The sequence below is a fragment of the Pundamilia nyererei genome, unplaced genomic scaffold, assembly GCF_000239375.1.
Source record: "Pundamilia nyererei isolate P.nyererei 1_Seehausen unplaced genomic scaffold, PunNye1.0 scaffold00160, whole genome shotgun sequence".
Taxonomy (NCBI): Eukaryota; Metazoa; Chordata; class Actinopteri; order Cichliformes; family Cichlidae; genus Pundamilia; species Pundamilia nyererei.
Genome location: NW_005187561.1, coordinates 226,168 through 232,167, shown reverse-complemented (window position 1 = coordinate 232,167; position 6,000 = coordinate 226,168). Strand labels below are relative to the sequence as shown.

General features: G+C 40.1%; 1 protein-coding gene across 1 annotated transcript in view; it reads left to right on the top strand.

The window, feature by feature from the left end:
- Positions 1-647: 647 nt before the first annotated feature.
- dgkh (diacylglycerol kinase, eta) overlaps positions 648-6,000 on the top strand; it is a 59,832-nt gene continuing 54,479 nt past the window's right edge. Inside the window, exon 1 of the mRNA XM_013913932.1 lies at positions 648-802. The gene's annotated coding sequence lies outside the window, so the exon portion shown is untranslated. The remainder of the gene's footprint in view (positions 803-6,000) is intronic.

The window sequence follows — 6,000 nt, the reverse complement described above, 5'->3', positions numbered from 1 at the left end:
GCTCAAGAGTTGTGTAATAATGTAGTGCTTTAAAAACAAGTAAACTTTAACATGATACAGAAGGCAGGGCGGTTTAAAATCAGGTGCATTGTATCATCTCCTTGATCAAGCTCTCTGGACACAGTTCTGAATGGGACTTGTCACATCCTGGAGCCTCTGGTGGTTGCTTAGCAAGGAGTCCCACCCTGGTGATACACTGTGTTAATTACTGAGCTTTATGAGGTGTGTCTTGTTACCTTTGGACAGAGCCAGGATAGCTGCTTTCTCTCTGTTCTCAGTCTTTATGTTAGGCTAAGCTAAGCGAGCGGCTGTTCATATTTATGTACTGGTATGAGAATGACACTGTTATTCAGTGTTTAATTATTACTTTTATTTACATCCCTGCTCTCATTTTTGACCTATCAAATTCTGTTAGATCAGTTATTTCTCTACCTGTAAGCACTTCAATTAATTTTCCATTAATGTGTTTAATTTTCCTCTAAACATTTATTTTATTTTAAGGAGATCTTAACCTTTTAACCTTTGATATTCTGACTCTTGTTGACATTTTTTTCCCATTTACCTCTAATCTAACCTCCTCGGTCTGGAACTTGTGTGTGTATGTGCACCTCTGTGTGTATGCGTTTGTCTGCACTCGCACTAGTCTGGCAGTGCCTTGGCACACTGGCAGGAGCGGGCGCTACGCAGAGTGTCCAGGAGTCGCGTGTGCTGGCGAGTTCTGTCCGTGTGCTGGACGGGCGCACGACGCTCCCCCCCACCCCTGGGTGCCAGCGGATCTGAGGAAGGCCTAGTGAGAATTCGGGTCAGCACAGCACAGCCAGGGGCCAGACCACCAGGACAGCTTAACCACTTACCAGTATAAAACAGTGCTGCATTCATGCCATATTGCTTTAAAGGCTCAAGATGGATTGAATATCCTCTATTATTTTTCTTGAGTCACTTTAAATTTTTGCTGACACAAAATAATGATTTGGGTGGGATATTTTATGGATAAAATAAGATGAAAAAAATTCTTCCCATCAACAATGCAGCAAAGGAGGTTGCAAGAACTCACTACTATATGACATGAATGTGCTTTATATAATCTGAGGTTGGGCAGAGACTGTAAAGCCACGCCTAGTTTAGCCTGTTAATTAAAGTTAGTGATAGCCCTAACTAGGGCTATATATAAGTTATCTTCAGTGAGGAGTGTGGCTTTCATTGCTTTACAGTGTGTGTTATTTGTCATGCCTTGAGTGTCTTGATGGCTGTGCTGGAAGAAGGAAAAATAAGTTAAACTTAAAGGTGACCTGTTATGGATTTCCTTATTTCCTGAGTCAAGTAGACATTTATTCATACAGCACCTTTGAACACTTTTCACAAAATGTTTCACAACCCAAATACTAAAAACATGACAGCAAAAAAATCAGCTCAGATTTAACTGCTTTTTAAGAGAAGATCAAATCCAAAGAGCTCAACATCAGAAGATCCAGAGACTCGAATCCACTTCTCCCAAAGCCCTGTCATCTTTAGTTCTCAGCCTCGTGTGATGCACAGCCAGCAGGTCCTGATCACAGGACTTTGACTATGTGTCAAGCCAAATGCATGCCGAGTTTAAAAGGATCAATAATACTGGTAAAACTTCTAGCGAAGAGGTCAGAGTGATTCATCAAATATTCATGTTAAAATCACCAACTATAACCAATCTGGACAAATTCATAGTAGAGGAAAAAATAAAATTCCAGAATTATTTACTGATGGGAGTATGTCTAAGTCATACTGCCTGGTTTCAGTAGGTAATAAGAAATCTAAATTCTTGAATAGTAGTCAATTATTTAACATGAAGTTTTTTGTAGTCAAAGACTTAAATAGAGCCACGCTCCACGAGGTGGTAGTCTGAAACGGCCTGATTTGGAGAGCCTAGGAACTGAAGGTTTGACACATTATGCTTGTAAAGTCCACTCACCAAGGGGAAACACGGCAAAGCATCTGGAATGTCTGGAAGAACATTCCTGAGGCAAGAAGGCCTCATAAATCCAGGCTTTGTGTATTCATGCAAGGATGAGGAAGGAAAATCAACTCTAAAGAAAGTGTATGAGCACAGCTAATCAGAAAACAGCAACATTGTTTACCAGCCACTCCCACAATGAGCTGAGTGTCACCTGGACCCCTGCTCATCTCCCTGTCCTGCTTGTGGTCTGCACGAACCCAAGAGAAGACAGCTCCAAAGTGAGTCAGTCCCCATAGACTGCCATGTTAAAATTCTGAACTGGCAGAGTTGCTTTAAATCACAGGTGTGCTCACACAGGTAGCTGCAGCTAATATTTGTCTTTTCAACGTCACCTCCACCACTATGAGATGCTGACATGGACTCGTGCTTTTGTTGAACTTGTTTGAACGTTGCACCCCTACCACTTGTAAATGCAACGTGCTAACCAACTGTACATTTGCTGATAAATCCACCCTCTGGACTAAATTTGGTCACTTTTGGCGCTAAAAATATGATGGTAGTACACTTAACATTGAAGTTTCAAACGCAGAATCCAAAGCCAACAGCTCATGACTCAGTAGCTACTTCTGTTTTTTATATGCTGTCTATGGGATTTCCTAAATAAGGCTGTGCACATATGCCCCACCCATCTGTTGTTTAATAGTGTGTTCCAGATTAAGTCAGAAGTCAGAATTTCTGAGTTCCCAGTTGGAATTTCTTTCTGGAATGCTCCCTCAACTTTGATTACCAACTTGGAAAGTCAGAGCAACCCCAGCCAAACCCAAGTAATAATCTAAGATGTTGCCAGTGAAGGTAAACAGTACTAAAGCTGTGAAACTTTTGATCTCTTCTGCCACTGTTGTGCATTTGTGACTTGCTAAATAAGCTATGCACAGACACACTGACTCTACCCATGAATGCACTGCGGCTGAGTTTTAAGTGCAAAACAACAAGTTCGGAATATTGGGTTGGAAATAAGCATAACAGGTTCCATTTAATAATCCAAAATGTTAAAGTAAACATGTTCTTTGTGTCACAGCCAGACAAGATGTTCTTATCTATAAATAAGTGCTCATTGTCCCCTACATGTCCATCACTACACTCTGGTGTTTCCAAGGTTGCCTGGCTGGCTGTGCTGCCCTGTGCTTAAGAAGCCTGGCCTCCTCATTGATCCATCCGTAAGGCCACATCTCAGCATCACATTTTGTAAAACAAGCTATGCTCTTCTCCATGGATGGCTTATTTAATGCACCCTAGAGGACACCAGAGCCTCTGTATGAAGTAAACTCATACACAGAACGATCACCAAGACAGGTGGAAAAAAAATACCAATTACAAACAAAATTATCCCAAAAAGTGACAAAAACACAATTACATTAAAGGTCCAGAATGAGCACAAAGAGAGACAAAATGTGACAGTCGTTTTGTTTTTGGTTTGGACTCATAGTCCTGATTTGAAGACTGAAAATATCAGAGTTAAAAGTTAAGTGTGTCATAGGTAGATTTCTGGATTGCGTGCTAGATTAAACAATCAGTTATGAAACAATCTGTAAGTCATTACATGACCTGCTGTGAGAAGGACAGGGTACAGGGATTGGAGGCTTGTTGAAGCTGCTGAGATGCTGCCACTGAGCAAAGCTCTGGATCTATGGGTAACAGAGGATGCTCGCCTTTGTCCACCATTCACTGTCGGCTTTCATTACAGCTTACCTCAAGACAGTTAGGTACACAAAGTTGCGTTTGTGTGTGTTAGCGTGTGTATTGGGATGGTGTGGTGAATGTGAGAGAGGGAGAAAGAGTATGTCAACAAAACACTCACACACAAACATTCGGTACACACACGTGATGTAAAGGGAGAGCAGCACAGAGTGCTGTGACAGGGGGACAGTATTTGTGTTGGCATGCCATTCACACTTAGGTCGCATGCATTTGTAGGCATATGTGTAAATGCTGTCACACACACCCACACAGTAAGCCTTGGCTAGTAGCCCTCTCCAGCCAGGCCCGTGGAGTGTTGTTAGCTGGGCATTCCCTCTGACAGCTGCAGCAAGGCACTCCTCCCACACACACACACACACAGTCAGAGGGCATTCCTTTGACGCCATTGGTTTTTGGCCTGTGGCTCTTTAAGAGCTCAGCTGCATGCCTTACACATCACAGCTCTGTTAGGATATCATGTTCCTGTTTGCAGACTCTGGCTCTCCTCTCCGTCTGGCTCCAGCTCCTCTACCACACAGAAATTCAATAAAGCACATTAACATCAACCATCATGTCATTCATACTATTTTCATTTAGGTGGAGAAAGGAAAACACAAGAGGGAAAGCCTGTTGATAGCCTCATACTGTATCTGTGTTGTGGTGATGGGTTTCCAGGGACATGAAAAGAAACCGAGTTAACTTTATGGGTCCCAGAAAAATTAGGCTTATTGTTTGACCATAAGCTTTTTCCCTGTTCAGAATCGCTCACTGTGATGAAATGCAATAAAATAAATTCATAAAAATCTACACAATAACTAAAAAGTCCACCTTAATAACATTGTAATTTACTGGAAACATCTGTTTCACATCTGTAGACTAATTACTGTCTAAACCAGTATATGGTGCACACTATTCCAGTGACTTTCTTGTTCTAAATGTAAAAAAGAAAAATCCAGATTATGCTATATAATATATAAGTCATTTTAAATTATTTTAAACAAAAAAATTATACCAGAAGTAGACGAGCTAAATGCAATAAACATGAATGTTGGTCAAATATCCTAACACTCAGACGTTAGTTTAATGCTTTTACAGTAGATACCACACCTTGCTGGTAGTTGAAGTGTGTGAACTGATCCAAACTTTTCTTCTAGTAACTAAATAAAGCCATTTTACATCTTTGTCATTCTTCCAGTTAGTATAGAGAAAACTGAGTAAATGTTTGGTAAATGTAAGCTGCAAATGTTATCTTCAGATTTGAAGAGTCCTCAGTTTTGAAAACAGAAGAGCGTTTTTTGGTCCACCAGAAGTAATGGATCACTCCTGAAAGGCTATTGATGTAGTGCACTTCACCGTGTTAGTAGTTTGGTAAATGAGAATTAGTTAGCTGAATGAGAAACTATCATCCAATTAATCAACCAGTCCATTCTAGATTAGGTTGACTAGTTTAGGGAAGAGAATTGTATCAGAGAAAGACAGATTTTGCTCTAATAGGCACAAACTGTAATATAACACAATTGTTTTCAAGTGCAATGGAACTGCACGGTTAGGATGAGCATATTTCCAGTCAGGTTCCTAAGCTTGAATCTCCAATGTTACACTCATCTCTGACAGTTGTGATACTTATCAATGAAGTATACATCAATGAAGCATAAGGAAATCTCAGTTCAATCTGATTATCATACTGGAAAACGGATCATTGCAGATAAACGAGGAGGAACAATTTAAAAATTGGTTTCAAAATTGCCTCCAAACTGCTCTGCTGTTTGGTGTTTGATGTGATCACACATTATCAACAGACCTGCATGCTGTGCAGATTTTCAGGGGAAATAAAAATCAGTAAGGTATTTTACATGCTCCCAATCATTGTTTCTATTATAGTGGAAATGAAAATACTTTTTAGGTGATAGCTGACGATGTAGGGTCTTTACCTCACAATACTAGGTGTCTTGAGGCAACCGTAGTTGTGATTTGGCACTATATAAATAAAACTTAATTTAATTGAATTGAATTAAATTTAGTGTCATTTCAATGTAAGAATATAAGAAACAGCTTTTCTTGAGTGGAAAGCATTTAGGTTGGCTGGCCAAAGTATTTAGGTGGGTGTTAAAGGCGGTATCTCCCAGGATGTCAATTCCTAAATGCCTGTTATAAAAACAGCTCACCAAATGGTCTATGATGTTTATTTAGTCATGTCATAATGACCCACACGTGTCATGTAGGAAACCAGAGCTGATGGGTGGCACATCTGTTTTTTCCTCCTTCTTAAATTCCCTGAGCGTCACATTTACATTTAAAACTGAATTCAAAAGTAAATCCATCCGCTTTTCTCA